The 19,602-nt window shown below is 46.3% G+C and overlaps 1 protein-coding gene across 3 annotated transcripts in view; it reads left to right on the forward strand.

Annotated features, from left to right (window-relative positions):
• The window catches only part of sema6b (semaphorin 6B), a 328,957-nt gene that overhangs the window by 86,465 nt on the left and 222,890 nt on the right, over positions 1-19,602 (forward strand). Inside the window, exon 1 of one of the 3 annotated variants that reach the window (XM_033047266.1) lies at positions 18,203-18,827. The exons of the other annotated variants lie outside the window; for them this stretch is intronic. The gene's annotated coding sequence lies outside the window, so the exon portion shown is untranslated. Of the gene's footprint in view, positions 1-18,202; positions 18,828-19,602 lie in introns of those variants that run through there. 3 annotated transcript variants of the gene reach the window in all.

Here is a 19,602-nt window from a genome sequence, read left to right on the forward strand (position 1 = left end):
CGTACAGACCACCTTGTCCAACAGCATCTCAAAGCAGCACAGACGATCAAGGAGGAAGGAGTGTCCCGACCCGAAACGTCACCTATCCATGTTCCCCACAGATGCTGCCTGACCCGCTGAGTTACTCCAGCACTCTGTGAAACGTCACCTATCCATGTTCTCCACAGATGCTGCCTGACCCGCTGAGTTACTCCAGCACTCTGTGAAACGTCACCTATCCATGTTCTCCACAGATGCTGCCTGACCCGCTGAGTTACTCCAGCACTCTGTGAAACGTCACCTATCCATGTTCTCCACAGATGCTGCCTGACCCGCTGAGTTACTCCAGCACTCTGTGAAACGTCACCTATCCATGTTCTCCACAGATGCTGCCTGACCCGCTGAGTTACTCCAGCACTCTGTGAAACGTCACCTATCCATGTTCTCCACAGATGCTGCCTGACCCGCTGAGTTACTCCAGCTGCTTGTGTCTATCTTCGGTTTAAACCAGCATCTGCAGTTCCTTCCCACACAAGGAGGAAGGCACTCCAGCTTTGTACGAGGAACTATGTGACAACAGCCAGATAGTGGGGCAGATGTTCTTGGACGTGATGGTTTTATCCGCCTAATGAGATGAATGCAGGGGCTGTGAGCCGGATATGTGGTCCCCAATCTGGTTCACTTCTGTCCAAACAGACAGTGTAGCCCCTTGACTGGGCAAGCTGCCCAGCGCCTGAGCCAAGTTAGCTCCGTCCAAATACACCAGCCCATCAACATTAATTGGTGTAAATAGCTGGCAAGTGGACAATATTCAGTTCATTCAAATGCATTTAAATGTTTTTAAGCCTGTGTGAATATTTGTGATTTTTGTTAATTGCCTCAATCTTTCAAGCTTTTATATTCCCCTCGTAGACCCAGGGAATAACCCTCCTAAACCTTTCCTGAGATGCAGCTGATCACTTTCCTGCCATTAGTGGATTATTCCTTGATCAATGAAATCCTGACCGGGAGGCTCGATTAATGTCTCATCCAGTAGAAAGTTCAGGATTCTTTCTGTCACCCAGGTCGATTGTGAACATTTTTAATAAATTGTGATGGGTCCACCATAACCAATCACCCCGCACACTCACTCAACTCCCCATTCTACAAGGTGCAGCTGGTAGAGCTGCTGCCTCACAGCGCCAGAGATCCGGGTTCCATCCCGACTACGGGTGTATGGAGTTTGCACGTTCTCCCCGTGACCTGCGTGGGTTTTCTACGGGTGCTCCCATTTCCTCCCACACTCCAAAGATGTGCAGGTTTGTAGGTTAATTGGCTTGTTATAAGTGTAAATTGTCCCTCGTGTGTGTGTAGGATAGTGTTAGCGTGCGGGGATCGCTGGTCGGTGCGGACTCGATGGGCCTGTCTCCGTGCTGTATCTCTAAACTAAACTAATCAACTGCGTTAGTCTAGATGGAGGAGATATAACTATGCCAAGCATCGCCACCAGGTCCAGTGTTTGCTTATTCAACAAATCAATCCTGCCTTCTCCACTAATGGGACGACAGATGGCGCAATGGCTAAGTGTTCGGCTGGCAACCGGAAGGTAGCCGGTTCGAATCCCGCTTGGAGTGCATACTGTCGTTGTGTCCTTGGGCAAGACACTTCACCCACCTTTGCCTGTGTGTGAATGTGTGTGAGTGATTGGTGGTGGTCGGAGGGGCCGTAGGCGCAGATTGGCAGCCACGCTTCCGTCAGTCTGCCCCAGGGCAGCTGTGGCTACAGAAGTAGCTTACCACCACCGAGTGTGACTGAGGAGTGAATGAATAATGCGATGTAAAGCGCCTTGAGTATTAGAAACGTGTTATATAAATCCCATCCATTATTATTATTATTAAAGCTCCACCTCTGACAGTCACATCCTTCCACAGTCAGGGCCACAATGTTGTGTTGGGGCCTCTTTCAAATAGGTTGAGACCAGCTCACTTCCACCAGGTTGGGAACGAGCTGCCGTTGGAGGTAGTTGTGGCAGGGACTAAGTGATGGGCCGAATGGCCTAATTCTACTCCTATCAAGTCTACTCCACCATTCAATCATGGTTGATCTATCTCTCTCTCTCTTAGCCCCATTCTCCTGCCTCTATCCATAACTCCTGACACCCGCACTAATCAAGAAGACTATCGCATAGTCAAGAAACACTTGGACAGTTACATGGATAGGACAGGTTTAGAGAGATATGGGCCAGACACGGGCAGGTGGAACTAGTGTAGATGGGACATGTTGGCCGGCGTGGGCAGGTTGGGCTGAAGGGCCTGTTTCCACGCTGGGTGGCTCTATGACTCGATAATCAAATGGCATTTCTAGTGTGGAGCTCAGCAACGGAGCATCAGGAGAAGCAGGCCATTGTTTACAAACTCTTTCAGGACATTTAAGCCTTTGTTTGATGCTCCTCTTATTACCTTTCCACTAATTTGTATTTATTTAAATATTTTGCATAATAACACAAATCTAAAGATCTCATTACAATGATTGAAGGAGATTTTAGTTTAGTCACTGGGTATTTTAAATACACTAAAGGGCCTGTCCCACTTGGCGATTGTTTCGGCGACTGCTGGCATCATTGACTGACGTATCAGGTCACCGTGACGCGGCGTGATGACGTATGATGTGGCGTGATGACGTATGATGTGGCGTGATGACGTATGATGTGGCGTGATGACGTATGATGTGGCGTGATGACGTATGATGTGGCGTGATGACGTATGATGTGGCGTGATGACGTATGATGTGGCGTGATGACGTATGTTGTGGCGTGATGACGTATGATGTGGCGTGATGACGTATGTTGTGGCGTGATGACGTATGATGTGGCGTGATGACGTATGATGTGGCGTGATGACGTATGATGTGGCGTGATGACGTGTTGACACGCAGTGTTTCCTCAAGTGTCGCAACATTTTTGTTGTCGCCGCTGGATTTTGAAATGTACAAAATCTTTTGCCGACCCTGATATGACGTCGGCAGTCCCGGAAAAAATGGCCAAGTGGGACAGGCCCTTTAAGCCTCAAGTCCACTGCTATGAGTCAACCTATTAAACATCAGCTTGCGCTTTTCTGACAAGGTAAAAGGTGTGATCACTGGGAACTTTTGCCAACCGGCAGGGAATGCCGGCACGCTGTATGTAACCAAAGCCACTCACCGCACCAGTCTGGGAACAACAAGCTTGTTGGCCTGCTGCTGATGGACAGCCTGCACAGGAGGAATTGTAACCAAGCCGATCCAGGCTTGTAGCAATGCACATTTCTAATGCGAGGCAGTGTCAGGATCAGGATGGTGTTGAAGGGAGCTCAGACTGACCGGACAAAGGCAGGCCAAAGCTCAGGCTAACGGCATGATAGCCCCAGGCAGAGGCAGCACAGTCCACGATTACACTTGCAATGTTCCCAACACAAATTCTTCAGTCCCATTATTCAACAAAAATAGGCGCTGAATTTGCAGGGGTAGGATCTTGGAAAAGAAAGAGACATTTTTATACAATCTTTGTTATGTTGGATAAGTCATCATCGCCACCAGATTATGAGCTCAGACGCAAAATGCGGGAGTAACCAAAATGTGTTTCGGTTTGAGACTTCTTCAGACTCACCTGAAACTTCACCCATTCTTTCTCTCCAGAAATGCTGCCGGTCCCGCTGAGTTACCCCAGCATTTTGTGTCTGTGTCTTCGATTTAAACCAGCATCTTCAGTTCCTTCAGACGCAAGATTATGAGTTTATCAGCAATTGGTAATATTCTCCAGACATCCATATTTTGCATTGCTGATGGTATTTGATGTGGATCTAGTTTAGTTTCACGACATTCATATTCTCCATAGTTCACTCTTAATCTTCTTCAAACACAAAGTCATTTCAGCAGATTGTGCTTTCTTGCCCATATCTGTCAGCTATTATCTGGCACGATCGGAAAATGATTTTCTTCTCTCCGGGCAGTGTTTTATTGATATCAACACTGAGGGAGTGACAGGAACGAGTGCATCTGCAATGTGTGAAAATCTCCCTGCAGTTGGTTTTATTTCATTAACAGTATATTTCATGAGAAGTCTGTGTGAAAAGGCAAACCCAATTATACAAGGTATAAAATATATTGAGGGGTGGGGGTGTGTGGGACAAGGGGGTATTTTAAAGATGAGTGCATTTGGGTACCGGGTTACAGGGTACAGGGTAAATGGTGAATCTATGGAATTCATTGCCACAGGCGGTTGTGGAGGCCATGTCATGGGTTTTATAATGTGGAGATTGACAGGTTCTTGATTAGTGCGTGTATCTAAGGTTTTTGGGAGAAGACAGGAGAATGGGGTTGAGAGGGAGAGATAGATCAGCCATGAATGAATGGCGGAGTAGACTTGATGGGTCAAATGGCCTCATTCTGCTCCTATGATCTTAAATTGGGTTCTGGAAACTGAAATGATAACGGAACATTTTGTCAATGGGGTTCTGGTTGGAAAGAGGGAAAGGCGGATCAGATGAAGAATGTCCTTTGCCGCTCAGAGGCTGTTCATTTGTAGCTCTTTCTGTGATTATTTTCTATGACAGGATAGGGAGTTGTGAAATGTAAAGCAGAGGGTTTCCTAGATGATATTGCTCCTTTATTTTTCACCTGTTAGCTGCCTGGTTGCCTCAGCTACAAGGGTTCATATCCCAATGAAGGACATTGGGGCAGGATTCAGGCCAACTCCCTGAGAGAGTTCTTTATTGTTGTTTATCAAGGTCGTTTTGCCCGTTAAAAAGTAGTTACACTTGTCTCGGGAAGATTAGCAATGGTGCCTCCAAGTCATCCATAAAACGTCACATGTTTGGAGGCATTTTGGATCAGTAATGCGTGGCTGATTCTAATCAATTGAAGTCAATGCCTCATGAGATGAATGCGCCTCCTCTGTGATATTGAATAGTAAGTCTACTCATCTCAGCAAGACTTTTGTTAAAAATTCTACAACTGCTCCAATGCCTCAGATCAGTAATGTAGAAAAAACTGTTTAAACTCCACATGACTAAGCCATGATTGTATCTATTGGAAGCTGCAAGTTCAGAAATAATGGGAAAAAGATAGGCTCACCTACGATGACTTCCATGTTTTATAATCACACTGTCCTTCGTAACAATAAACAATCCTCATTCATAACCTAGTGAGCGACCGAGACTACCACACACTCAGGAGGAAGTAGCAATCATCATCAATCTATAATCATTCACTGAACAATAACCTTTGGAAAATCTCCCACGGCGCTCCACAGGTTCAGAGATGTAGAAAAACAGGAGCAGAACTAAAGTCACGAGGCACAGAGACCCTGGGCCATTCACCGACCCTGCGCCATTCAGTACAATCATGGCTCATGACTGTGAGCTTGTGATGTAGGGGAGATCATCTTCCCACCTCTACCATTTCCTGCTCTTACAATAAACCACAATGACATTTTTTCTGTCTATAAATATATCAATAGACAATAGACAATAGGTGCAGGAGTAGGTCATTCGGCCCTTCGAGCCAGCACCACCATTCAATGTGATCATGGCTGATCATCCACAATCAGTACCCCGTTCTTGCCTTCTCTCCATATCCCCTGACTCCGCTATTTTTAAGAGCCCTATCTAGCTCTCTCTTGAAAGCATCCAGAGAACCTGCCTCCACTGCCCTCTGAGGCAGAGAATTCCACAGACTCACCACTCTCTGTGAGAAAAAGTGTTTCCTTGTCTCCGTTCTAAATGGCTTACTCCTTATTCTTAAACTGTGGCCCCTGGTTCTGGACTCCCCAACATCGGGAACATGTTTCCTGCCTCTAGCTTGTCCAAACCCTTAACAATCTTATATGTTTCAATGAGATCTCCTCTCATCCTTCTAAACTCCAGAGTGTACAAGCCCAGCTGCTCCATTCTCTCAGCATATGACAGTCCCGCCATCCTGGGAATTAACCTTGTAAACCTACGCTGTACTCCCTCAATTGCAAGAATGTCCTTCCTCAAATTAGGGGACCAAAACTGCACACAATACTCCAGGTGTGGTCTCACTAGGGCTCTGTACAACTGCAGAAGGACCTCTTTGCTCCTATATTCGATTCCTCATGTTATAAAGGCCAACATGCCATTCGCTTTCTTCACTGCCTGCTGTACCTGCATGCTTACTTTCATAGACTGATGAACAAGGACTCCCAGATCCCGTTGTACTTCCTCTTTTCCCAACTTGACGCCATTTAGATAGATCAAATTCTTCCTTAAATGTGACATCGGCAAGGAATGTCACAACTACACAGTCTCCTGAACAAAAGCATTTCTCCTCATCTCAGTTTCAAATGTCTTATCGCGAGGCTGTTCCTGACCAGGTTCTTCTCCATGGGTAAATATAGAAATTTAGAAAATAGGTGCAGCAGTAGGCCATTCGGCCCTTCGAGGCAGCATCGCCATTCAATATGATCACGGCTGATCATCTAAAATCAGTACCCCGTTCCTGCTTTCTCCCCATATCCCATGACCCCGTTGGCCCCAAGAGCTAAATCTAACTCTCTCTTGAATACGTCAAATATATCTTGAACATATAAAAGCTGATCCATCAGGAAACTCAATAAGTTGGTCACATGGGGACACAAGAGACTGCAGAGGCTGGAGACTGGAGTCGACCACAAACTGCCGGAGGAACTCGGCATGCCAGATGAATGGTCTCGACCTGAGACATCGACTGGTATTCCCGTCCACAGATATCGCCTGACTCATTGAGTGCCTCCAGCAGGTTGCACAGTCTCCCACGCACAAGGCCATGCTGATAGGCGAGGACAGTGTATTTGATCCCACAGAATCCGCTCCAGTAACTTTCAGACCACGGATGTAAGGTTTATTGTGTGGGAAGGATGCTGGTTTAAACTGAAGATAGACACAAAATGCTGGAGTAACTCAGCGGGACAGGCAGCATCTCTGGAGAGAAGGAATGGGTGACGTTTCAGGTCGAGACACTTCACATTACTAATGCTACCGACTTAGTAACATGAGTGAGTGGTCTGAAGAAGGGTCTCGACCCGAAACATCACCCATTCCTTCTCTCCAGAGAAGCTGCCTGTCCTGCTGAGTTACTCCAGCATTTTGTGTCTATCTTTTAGGTTCACTGACTATTGTTCCCATGTTTTTCTTTCCAGCCCCTCGTACACAGAGCCTCAACATTTAGTCACCCTCCAGTCTTCAGGCACCTCGCTTGTGCCGAACCCTGTTTCATATATCTCGTTTGCCTGTGTTTGGTCCACATGCCTCTAAACCTTTCCTCTCCAAGTACCTGACCAAATGGATTTTAAATGTTGTTATAGAACCTGCCACAACTACCTCCTCTGGCAGCTCGTTCTATATATTCACCATGCACTGTGTGAAGAAGTTCGCCTTCAGGTCTATTTTAAATCCTTTCTTTCTGCTTTACACCTCCTGCCCTTTAGTTTCTAAAGCCCCTTCGCTGGGAAGTAATCTGTGCATTCTCCTTTTCTATGCCCCCCGTGGTTTTATACATTTATTCACCCCTCAGTCTGTCAAGCTTGAAGGAATAAAGTCCTAGTCTGCCCCAACTCTCCCCTTCATTCAGGGCCTCGAGTCCTAGCAACATTTTTGTCAATGTTATTTGCAATCTTCCCCACCTCAGTCGGCAGCTGGTCTGTCAAGGGGCGTGCAGAGAGAGTGGTCGAAATATTGACCCATCATATTTTAGTCATTTAATTTTCCATTATTAGTGAAGTAGAAGGAAATGCCAGTGTTTAGCTGAAAGTCAAAGTAGTTCGATCTCAATGATATCTTCAGTTATCACAAGGCCTTCAGATTACTGTAGCTGGTGGACTATTATTTTCAAATATAATGAATAACAGAAACAGAGAAGTACTTAAGACAGTTGCCTAGAGACCATAGTTGTTTCCAGCTTTGGAAATACATCAACTCGTATTCCTGTTGGAGGTCATGATCATGGATCTGGAGGTCATGATGAGGTCATGATCATGGATTGGGAAGTGATGATGAGGTCATGATCATGGATCTGGAGGTCATGATGAGGTCATGATCATGGATTGGGAAGTGATGATGAGGTCATGATCGTGGATCTGGACGTCATGATGAGGTCATGATCATGGATTGGGAAGTCATGATGAGGTCATGATCATTGATCTGGAGGTCATGATGAGGTCATGATCGTGGCTCACTGCCTTCACAAACCCCCCCTCAATGCTGCTCGCTCGTGAAGATCTCAAATTCATCAGGTCATAAACGATAGGAGCAGAATTAGGCCATTTGGCCCATCAGGTCTACTCTGCCATTGAATCATGGCTGACCTATCTCTCCCTCTCAACCCCATTCTCCTGCCTTCCCCCCATAACTCCTGACACCTGTACTAATCAAGAATCTATCTAACTCTGCCTTAAGAATATCCATTGACTTGGCCTCCACAGCCGTCTGTGGCAAATAATTCCACTGGGAAATCTAGGGTTGGTTTGATTTTGGCAGCTTTGGTGATGTGATATTTTATTACCAACCAGACATGGTACATCATGGATGAAATGGGATTAAGATTATGAATGTAAACAAGGCTGTGTTTGTGAATGTTTCAGTGTGTGGATTGTGTGGTTGGAAGGTAATCCACAGTAGCCCATGTCGTGTCTCGTTGTGTACGGGGTCACCCAGGGGTCAACTTGGTCCTGTGGTTCTTGCATTTGATTATTGTTTGAATATTCAAAAGGAATTGCTCGGATGAATGGATCAGCAGCTCAAAGATGTAAAAATAGGCCCCAAATGCAACGGTCTGATGCTTGAGTCAAATCCAATCAAACTTGTTCACAGGTGTTATTGAAATGCTCACTGTCAATAAAGCTTCATTGTCAACGTTGCAAGACCTTGCTTTTATTTCCACTCGACTGTAGAGAACACCAACGTTCTTTCCAATACTGTGACATGGCTTTGTGACTACAATGAGCAGGAGCATGTTAGACAAACATGGGCCTGGGTCCATGCTGGTAGAGTCTGAGAGGTCACGGGTTATCTGTGGAGAGAGAAGCGGAGACAATGGTTCAGGTATTTCATTACTGAATAACCAATAGCACTTTGGTCCGAAGAAGGGTCCCGACCTGAAGTATCACCTGTTCTCCACAGATGCTGCCTGACCAGCTGAGTTACTCCAGCACTCTGTGAAACGTCACCTATCCATGTTCTCCACAGATGCTGCCTGACCAGCTGAGTTACTCCAGCACTCTGTGAAACGTCACCTATCCATGTTCTCCACAGATGCTGCCTGACCCGCTGAGTTACTCCAGCACTCTGTGAAACGTCACCTATCCATGTTCTCCACAGATGCTGCCTGACCCGCTGAGTTACTCCAGCACTTTGTGTCTTTCTTTGTGTAAACCCAACATCTGCAGTTCCTTGTTTTAAGTACTTTGGGTTTAATAGGAGTGGAAGTGATGTCACGTTGCTATCACTCATTGAGAGTGAAGGGCACAGATTATAATGATGAGAGACAGGGACAATGTCTTAAATGTCAGGGCTTTTAGATATTAAACAATGTCCTGAGGAATACTAGTGATGGGAGAAGACTGCGTGGCCTTTCCATTAGTGAACGTATTGCATGTTGTAATGTCGAGATAGGCAGATGCCAGGTTGTGATGTTAACACAATACAGTCCAATGCTTGAACATGGTGCAGTGGCACAGCTAGTGGGGTTGCTGCCTCACATCCCAGTGATCTCCGGTGCTATCTGTGTGGAGTTTGCACGTTCTCCTTTGACAATGTGGGTTTTTCAAAGGTGGTCTAATGTATTCCCATCTGCCAACGACGTTCAGGTTGGCTGGTTCACTGGCCACGGTGTAGATGATTGGTAGAATCTGGGGCAAGAATAGGTTACTCACAGAAATTAGTAACGATTAGTAAAGATTTTTACAAGGATGTTGCCAAGTCTTGGGGGGCCTGAGCTACGGGTAGAGGTTGAACAAGCTAGGACTCTATTCCTTGCAGCGCAGGAGGATGAGGGGTGATCATATAGAGGTGTACAAAATCATGAGAGGAATAGATCAGGTAGACGCACAGAGTCTCTTGCCCAGAGTTGGGGGATTGGGAACCAGAGGTTTAAGGTGGGGGAGGGAAGATTTAATAAGAATCTAAGGGATAACATTTTCACACAGAGGGTGGTGGGTGTATGGAACAAGCTGCCAGAGGAGGTAGTTGAGGCTGGGAATATCACAACATTTAAGAAACAGTTAGACAGGTAAATGGCTAGGGCAGGTTTAGAGGGATGTGGACCAAACGCAGGTGAAGATCATAAGTGCAGAATTAGGCCATTCGGCCCATCAAGTCTTCATCAAGTCTTCAATCATGGCTGATTTATCTCTCCTTCCTAACCCCATTCTCCTGCCTTCTCCCCATAATCCCTGATACCCGTAGGTGGGGCTAGTGTAGATGTGACATGTTGGCCGGTATGGGCAAGTTGGGCCGAAGGGCCTGTTTCCACACTGTTAGATGTTGGATCACCCTGCAAACTGACATGGACATCCTGTCCCTCTGTGTTGTAGATGAATCTGAGTTGTACGCTCTCGGTTGAGATGGAGGGTCAGGGCGATGTAACGGGCTTCAAGCTCCCCAGCTTCACAAGAGGAAGGTCGGCTGTGATGCTGGGGTTGATGCACCAAACCGTGAACCCTTCTGGAAGATTAGGTCAGGGTCAAGTGTGTTGACTCGTGGATTCATTGTTGATTTACAGCCATTAGACAGGTCAGCACGGTGGCACAGCGGTAGAGTTGCTGCCGCCGTGACTATGGGTGCTGTCTGTACGGAGTTTGCACGTTCTCCCCGTGACCTGCGTGGGTTTTCTCCGGGTGCTCCGGTTTCCTCCCACACATCCAAAGACGTTTGTAGGTTAATTAGCTTCTGTAAAATTGTAAACTGTATTTAATGTGTAGGATAGTGTTAGTGTGCGGGGTGATCGCTGGTCAGCATAGACTCGATGGGCCAAAGGGCCTGTTTCTGTGCAGTATCTCTAAAGTCAAGTAGTGTGCGATGCTGCCTTGAACGCAACAAGGGAAAGTGAAAGATGAAACCTAGAAATCACTGTCAGAGTTCCAGGTGTTCTTTGCATAGGAGTATTTCCTGTTTACTTGTTAGCCTTTACTTCCTTCTTGCGGGTTAATAAGGGAAACGACACGTAGATTAATTTTTATAATTGCATTTAATATTTGTTTGCTGCAAACAGTGGTGGGTTGTGACACACAACAAGGTCAACATTGATCACATCGCCAGTGAAACTGTTCACTTGCAGTTAGAATCTTCTCCAGGGTCTAAGACAAACACAAAATGCTGAAGTAACTCAGCGGGCCAGGCAGCATCTCTGGAGAGAAGGAATGGGAGAGGTTTCGGATCGAGACCCTTCTTCAGACTCTTGCTAAACTTCAGGGTGTGCACCAGGCTGCAGAACAGAGGTGTAGGAGAGGGAGGTCGGAGAATATTGGAGAAAGACACGGAATATAGACTTCCACAAAAGTAATTTGGCACATTTGCAAAGAGCGATTGCTAAATGCACTGCCCAATTTCCTGAAAGCAGGGTGTGTGAGGAAACTCTTCAGGTCATCCTCTCTTTCAGAAGCAAGGCAATATGACGTGTGCTGGGGGCTTGAATGGTCAGTGAGGAATTGGTTCATTAGTTTAGCTTAGATTAGTTTAGAGATACAGCGCGGGAACAGGCCCTTCGGCCCACCGAGTCCGTACCGACCAGCGATCCCCGCACATTAACACTATCCTACACACACTGGGGATAATTTACACATACACCAAGCCAATTAATCGACAAACCAGTACGTCATTGGAGTGTGGGAGGAAATCGAAGATCTCGGAGAAAACCAACACGGGTCACAGGGAGAACATACAGACTCCGTACAGACAGCACCCGTAGTCGGGATAGAACCCGGGTCTCTGGCGCTGCAAATGCTGTCAGGCAGCAACTCTACCGCTGCACCACCGTGACCCGACGTGGACTTGTACACGGACTTGGGTAGAACAGGACAGATCTTAGCTTCTGCCAGTCCTGCTGTGTTACTCCAGCATCTTGTCTTTCTCCACAGATGCTGCATGTCCTGCTGTTACGCCAGCATTTTGTCTTTCTCCACAGATGCTGCATGTCCTGCTGTTACTCCAGCATTTTGTGTAGGTCTTGGCTGAGTTGACCTCCTGGCAACATAACAAATAGCTAATTGGGAAAGATATTCGAGCATTGTTGGCCTGGCTCCCACTAATCTAAAAAAACATTCAAAGGGAAGCACAAACTACTGTAAAAATGATCACACCTACATTATGTTTAGTTTTCAGCCGTTGAATCATAATTTAGACAGGAAATCTGAATTACAGAGCATGAATATTTATTTGTAGAGCCAATGACAATGACGGAAATGTCAATCATCACAGCATCTGTCACCTCAATGCCATCTTGTGGAGTTGCTTCTGCCACTTTTCAATCAATCACTGAACTGAAACACACTGAGCAGAATTACACTTGTGGACATATTGATAACACCGTCCACATGTTCCCCAGTGTCTGGGCGTGGATGGTAAAGAACTGCCTTTGATTCTGCAATCACCCCGTTCTGGAAACCTGATTCTAAACGGGAATGTGTAAGAAGGAACTGCAGATGCTGGTTTACACCAAAGATAGATACAAAGTGCTGGAGTAACGCAGCGGGACAGGCAGCATCTCTGGAGAGAAGGAATGGATGACGTTTTGGGTCGAGACCATTCTTCATCTTCTAAACTGGAACAGTTGAATTCCTGTCCTGAAACTTAATGATCTTTATCCCCTGGTACACAAAAATGCTGGAGAAACTCAGCGGGTGCAGCAGCATCTATGGAGCGAAGGAAATAGGCGACGTTTCGGGCCGAAACCCTTCTTCAGACAGATCTTTATCCCCTGATCTTATTCACAATACTGAACGATAACAAAAGATTCCTGCTCTTCCCGTTAAAAATCGTCATTTCTCTTGCAAGAATATTTCCCCCAGATGTTTTCCAGAATAATGCTTTGACCTTCAGCCAGCTGTGGTGATTTTCATTTGTACAACGCCCATAATTTATGAAAACATAGAGAGGCAATGAAGAAAGGAGCTGATTACAGCGGGTCCCAATGTGACAAGGTCTTTGATTATCTCAAGATGGCCTTCTCTAGATTAATCTCAGCACATTCTTGCAGCAACTTATTACTGTAGTTGACGGTAACATTGGCCATATTGGAATGTACATACAATTACTGGAATATTTTAATTCAGTTCATGACATGCAGGGCTAATAATTTCTTGTGAAGCGCTTGACTAACTTAATTAAACAGTGAAATGTAATATCCACATGTAAAGTTATACAATGATAATCTGAATCTGTAGAAGGGTCTCGACCCGAAACGTCACCCATTCCTTCTCTCCAGAGATGCTGCCTGTCCCGCTGAGTTACTCCAACATTTTGTGTCTATCTTTGGTGTAAACCAGCATGTGCAGTTCCTTCCTACACTAACCTATCGTTCCTTGGATAGAGAGATACTAGGCTTGGATATTCCAGGATCATTCTTGCCAGGCGTCTAATTAGTTTCTGTAGCATCTTTACTTTTGTACTCAAATCCCCTTGAAATAAAGGCCAACATAATATGTGCCTTGTTAATTATTTGTTTGGTCCACATTCTAACTTTCAGTCAATCAGGTCCCTGTGGACATCTACATTTTTTAAATCTTTCACCGTTTAGAAAAAAATGTTCCTCTGTTTTTCTGTGAAAGTGAAAGACTTCACATGTTTAGGAAGGAACTGCAGATGCTGGTTTAAACCAAAGATAGACACAAGAAGCTGGAGTAACTCAGCGAGTCAGGCAGCATCTCTGGAGAGAAGGAATGAGTGATATTTCGGGTCAAGACCCTTCTTGAGTCTGAAGAAGGGTCTCGACCTGAAACGTCACCCATTCCTTCTCTCTGGAGATGCTCCCTGTCCCACTGAGTTACTCCAGCACTCTGTGTCTATCTTAGACTTCACATGTTGCCATGTTGTGCCTTCATCCTGTGTCATCAACCATTCCCTTGACTTGTCATAGAAACATAGACAATAGGTGCAGGAGGAGGCCATTCGGCCCTTCGAACCAGCACCGCCATTCATTGTGATCATGGCTGATCGTCCCCTATCAATAACCCGTGCCTGCCTTCACCCCATATCCATTGACTCCACTAGCCCCTAGAGCTCTATCTAACTCTCTCTTAAATCCATCCAGTGACTTGGCCTCCACTGCCCTCTGTGGCAGGGAATTCCATAAATTCACAACTCTCTGGGTGAAAAAGTTTTTTCTCACCTCAGTCTTAAATGACCTCCCCTTTATTCTAAGACTATGGCCCCTGGTTCTGGACTCACCCAACATTGGGAACATTTTTCCTGCATCTAGCTTGTCCAGTCCTTTTATAATTTTATATGTTTCTATAAGATCTCCCCTCATCCTTCTAAACTCCAGTGAATACAAGCCTAGTCTTTTCAATCTTTCCTCATATGACAGTCCCGCCATCCCAAGGATCAACCTCGTGAACCTACGCTGTACTGCCTCAATCACAAGGATGTCCTTCCTCAAATTAGGAGACCAAAACTGTACACAATACTCCAGATGTGGTCTCACCAGAGCCCTATACACCTGCAGAAGAACCTCTTTACTCCTATACTGAAATCCTCTTGTTATGAAGGCCAACATTCCATTGGCTTTCTTCACTGCCTGCTGTACCTGTAAGCCAACTTTCAGTGACCAGTGTACAAGGACACCCAAGTCTCACTGCACCTCCCCCTTACCTAACCTAACCCCTATTGAGATAATAATCTGCCCCCTTGTTTTTGCCACCAAAGTGGATAACCTCACATTTATCTATATTATACTGCAAGTCAAGGGAACAGTTGTCAAAGTCCCTCCATCCTTCTCTGCATCCTGGTCAGAGAGCAGGTCCTAAATGTCACTTTCACGCCACCAGAGACACACAAATACAACTCTCCACCAGGCAGTCTGGAGAATGGCCCGTGAAGCATTTTTAAATATTCTCCCATCTTACAAAGGGCTGAAATGTCTCATTTGATCCTCTATCTCAACAATGCAAATCAGGCTGACATCTAAAACTCTCAACTAGTGCATCATAGTTTCAAGCATGAGTTAGTAAGGCCATGAAATATAGCAGCCAATCATGCATTCCAGCTACAGACAGCGCTGCACCTGAATCAGGGTGATTATTCCGCCAACCTAATGTAGGCTCTGCTGTGCAGTGAGCATTAATCACTGGCCCAATCAGTCTACGGAGTTCTTACCCGTGGCTCAGGCAGGGCCTTGATTTAAAGCAGCAGCTGGAACTATCTTGAGGAGTTTGTGAACAGCCTTCAGCTCTCCACCAATCTGCTCCAGCAATTGTGTCACTTTGACCATTGGAAACAAACAATAACAGCTGCGTGTAAACCATCTCTTGTTCGTTATGTGAAGGAAGAAGAAGAGGGCCGACATTTCATTGTCCACATGTGACAAAAACTTAACCTTGTGGCTGATTAAAACATGGACAAGTGCAAATGCCACCGATATTTATTTTAATTTTTACCTTGACCTTATATTGACTTGGTTCCATAAATACCCCCGTATGTCCTGGGGTCTTGAGTTACAGCGGTAACTCTGTAATCTCTTTCCATTGCACCTCAATGCCAATCTCCCACCATCTTACTATGCATATATCCCCACTCCATCAGCTTCCCATGTAATACCTGCCTTACTTTCCCTTCTGTAGTGGTCATCTCTAGTGGTCAACTGTAGTGGTCATCTCTGTAGTGGTCATCTCTGTAGTGGTCATCTCTAGTGGTCAACTGTAGTGGTCATCTCTAGTGGGCATCTCTGCCGTGGTCATCTCTGTAGCATTCATCTCTAGTGGTCATCTCCAGTGGTCATCTCCAGTGGTCATCTCTGTAGTGGTCATCTCTGTAGTGGTCATCTCTGCCGTGGTCATCTCTGTAGCATTCATCTCTAGTGGTCATCTCCAGTGGTCATCTCTGCTGTGGTCATCTCTGCTGTGGCCATCTCAGTACAACACACCCTTGGAGATTGACTCAGTTGGACAGGCAGCATCTCTGGAGAGAAGGAATGGGTGACATTTTGAGTTGAGGCCCTTCTTCAGATGATGTGTCCATCTTCGGGTTAAAGCAGCATCTGCAGTTCCTTCCTCCACACCCTGGGGGATTACTGCTCTTCTACTTATTACCTGTCTGTCGGCTTTTATTCACTACATTTTTATGGGCTATTCAGTTAAATTTCCTCCTTTAATTATTGCTGTTTTCATCCCCTGTTCTTTGCCATCTGGAGTCGAGAGGGCGAGCTGCCAAATTCTTCCTTAGTGAGCTTCAGCTGAGGATATGTGTGGGAAGGAACTGCAGAGGCTGGTTTAAATCGAAGATAGACACAAAATGCTGGAGTAACTCAGCGGGACAAGCAGCATCTCTGGAGAGAAGGAATGGGTGACGTTTCGGGTCGAGACCCTTCTTCAGACTGTCCCGCTGAGTTATTCCAGCTTTTTGTGTCTGTCTTCAGTTGTGATGGGGAATGGCTCTGACTCTCTGCTGGTTGTATCAAGCAGCTCGCTGAGCTTGTCTCTGTGTGCGATTACACCCAGTGCCGCTGCCGTCTCCAGATCCCTAATGTCCACCTCACTGCAGTTGCAATTTCCCAAGGAGTCGCGTGACTCTTCCCGTTGCCATGCAGACTGAATGACCTGGTAACATTCCTCTAATCCATGTTTCTCCCATCAATTCACACTCCCTTAACAAATGGGAATCTTGCAGCTGGAGTGTAAATCAGACTTTATAAAAACACATGCTATGTCTTGCTGAGTGCTCACAGCCACTGCGTGCAATCTGTTAGCAGACAGCAACCAATGTGATACGTGGGAGTACCAGGAGGATGTTACTCAAGCAGTGAGAGCCGTGGAGAAGACCACAGCAGGTGGTGGGAGAGAAGATGCTTGATGGCCGGGTGTGGAGGAAGGAACTGCAGAAGCTGCTTTAAACCCAAGATAGACACAGAATGCTGGAGTAACTCAGCGGCTCAGGCAGCATCTCGGGAGAGAAGGAATGGGTGACATTTCAGGTCTGAAGTAGGGTCTCGACCCAAAACATCACCCATTCCTTTTCTCCAGAGATGCTGCCTGACCCGCTGAGTTACTCCATCTTTTTATGTCCATCTTCATGCTTAATGGGAAGTCTGGGTATGTCTACCTTGTATCTTGGACTCTCCTAGTGACCAGGTTCGTGTCACTTAGCTAAGCAACTTATAAGTGATCAGAGCAGAATTAGGCCATTCGGCCCATTGAGTCTACTTCACCCTTCAATCATGGCTGATCTATCTTTATCCTCTCAACCCCACGCAACAAAAGCTTTTCACTGTACCTCGATACATGTGACAATAAACTAAACTGAACTGTCTAATGAATGGTGGTGGGGGAACTAAAACCAAAGTAAGTCATTGATCCTGAGCTATTTGTTGAGTGGATGAATGCAGAGTAGCTTGTGGGCAGCAAATTCCACCCCCCCCCCTCACCCCCCACACCTCACCTCCCCCCCCCCCCTCCCACCCCCCACACCCGTCACCGCCTCCCTTCACCCCCCCTTCTTGCTAGCCCAACACAGAGTATTAGTGGCCAAAGGTTATGGGGAGAAGGCAGGAGAATGGGGTTGAGAGGCAAAGATAGATCAGCCATGAATGAATGGCAGAGTAGACTCGATGGGCCAAATGGCCTAATTCTGCTCCCATCACTTATGACCTTATGAAGTAAGTGGGTGTTCAAAGGGGAACTGCAGATGCTGGAATATCGAAGGTACACAAAATTGCTGGGGAAACTCAGCGGGTGCAGCAGCATCTATGGAGCGAAGGAAATAGGCGACGTTTCGGGCCGAAACCCTTCTTCAAGTAAATGGGTGATTGGTTGTCAGTTTGAGATTGTCCACATCTGATTGGTGCAGGGGGCAAGACCGGATCCATTCCATTCGGTACGGGTCATTATCACAAGCGCGCAAGCGCACGCTGGAAGAAGCTGAAACACATTTATTCGAAGTCTCACTTTGCTCCCTAACCTCCAGCAGGCAAGTCTGAGGATGTGGGGAACACACTCCACGCAGCATGAGCCTCTACCATCTGGAGAAAGAGCAAAGAGTGAGACGTCCCCTGAGCAAAGTGTTTGAAGGCAGCTTAATGCTGAACGAAACCCGTGCTTGCTGCAGTCCTGCAGCTGTTTGCAGCTGCTCCGAGCTTGCCCCAGTGTGTACAGTCTCCGCATCTCAGTTGTTCAACAGAGGCAACTGTTAGAGTTGCTGCAGAGTTTGCATCACCCCCTGGTTCTCAACGGCAACAAAAGTGAAACTGTCTCAGCAGGCCCAAGTGTTCCTTCAGAAACAGCTGATGGCAGGAGAAGATTAGGCTTGGGCAATCGAGGAGGCAACCTCAGTCTCCTTCAGAGAGGCTGCTGGTCGAGACAGTGGTGTGCAACAAAGGGAGAGACTGTCTGAGAACATTGTGTTTGCCCCGTCACAGAGGACAGCTGATGTCGTCAGGCAATTAATAATGGAGAAACATTGACACAGGCAAGAGATGAAGACATATAGGATATGCTCCTTGGAAATTCATTGCCAAACCTCTCTGTAGCCACAGCTGCTGGACTGTGGTACGCACACAGGAGTCTGGACCAGCACAGGTTCCCTGCCCTCATCAATCTTTCCTCCCCTCCTTCAGACCACTTTAACTTCAACCTCCGTAGCTCTGCTCCGTCCTTGCAAGCGAGCTGCATCGATGGACAGGCATCTGTACAAGTAAGTCTGGTGTTGATACAAGTCTCCTTCATGAGTTTGACTGGAAGTTGCTATGGCTGCTTGAACTGGTGTAATATTTTATTTCATGTTCCCATCCCTACTTGACGGGTTGAAGTGATCAAAGCGAGCCCGACTGTCATTGGATGGCCACTTGCAGAATAGTGAAAGGCCTGGATAGAGTGGATGTGGAGAGGATGTTTCCACTGGTGGGAGAGTCTCGCACTAGAGGTCACAGCCTCAGAATTAAAGGGCGCTCTTTTAGAAAGGAGATGAGGAGAAACCTCTTTAGTCAGAAGGTAGTTAATCTGGGGAACTCATTGCCACAGAGGGCTATGGAGGACAAGTCAGTGGATATTTTTAAGGCAGAGTTAGACAAATTATTGATTAGAACGGGTGTCAAAGATTATGGGGGAGAAGGCAGGAGAAAGGAATTAGAAGGCAGAGATTGGCCATGATTGAATGGCTGAGTGAACTAGATGGGCCGAATGGCCTAATTCTATTCCTATAACTTGTGATCTTGTGTGACCCCGTTATTCTTGAGTAGAGGCTCAAGAACAGCCATGATCATATTGGATTTTGGTGCTGGCTCGAAGGGCTGTTTGGCCTACTCCTGCACCTATTTTCTATGTTTCTAAGTTGGGCAAGAGCTTGGAATAAATTATAGATGGAGAGATATCACGGATTGTGACAATTGCCGAGCTGAGTGGCATTTCTGCAGATAACTGAAAGATACATAGATACATAGACAATAGACAATAGGTGCAGGAGTAGGCCA

The sequence above is a fragment of the Amblyraja radiata genome, chromosome 29, assembly GCF_010909765.2.
Source record: "Amblyraja radiata isolate CabotCenter1 chromosome 29, sAmbRad1.1.pri, whole genome shotgun sequence".
In the NCBI taxonomy this organism is placed as follows: Eukaryota; Metazoa; Chordata; class Chondrichthyes; order Rajiformes; family Rajidae; genus Amblyraja; species Amblyraja radiata.